The sequence below is a fragment of the Mesitornis unicolor genome, unplaced genomic scaffold, assembly GCF_000695765.1.
Source record: "Mesitornis unicolor isolate BGI_N332 unplaced genomic scaffold, ASM69576v1 scaffold26292, whole genome shotgun sequence".
NCBI lineage: Eukaryota > Metazoa > Chordata > Aves > Mesitornithiformes > Mesitornithidae > Mesitornis > Mesitornis unicolor.
Genome location: NW_010171626.1, coordinates 10,159 through 10,417, shown reverse-complemented (window position 1 = coordinate 10,417; position 259 = coordinate 10,159).

Below are 259 nucleotides of genomic sequence, written 5' to 3'. Positions count from 1 at the left end.
GATCCCGCTGTTCTGGGTGCATGAACCCATCCCTCCCCATCTTATTTTCCCTAAAAATTGAGGGATAATAAGGCCGGGGTGGTTTTTAATCCCAAACACCAGCACGGAGCCGTTTCCCACCCGGGGAAGAAGGAAAACCAAGCGGTGCTGCCACAAACCAGCACCTGCACCCCAAAACCACGGCACTGTACAGTTTATTTGAGCGGGTGTGTGACACAGAGGCGCTGTGGCCCCGTTAAGTGGCCATCTCCCTGGCCAT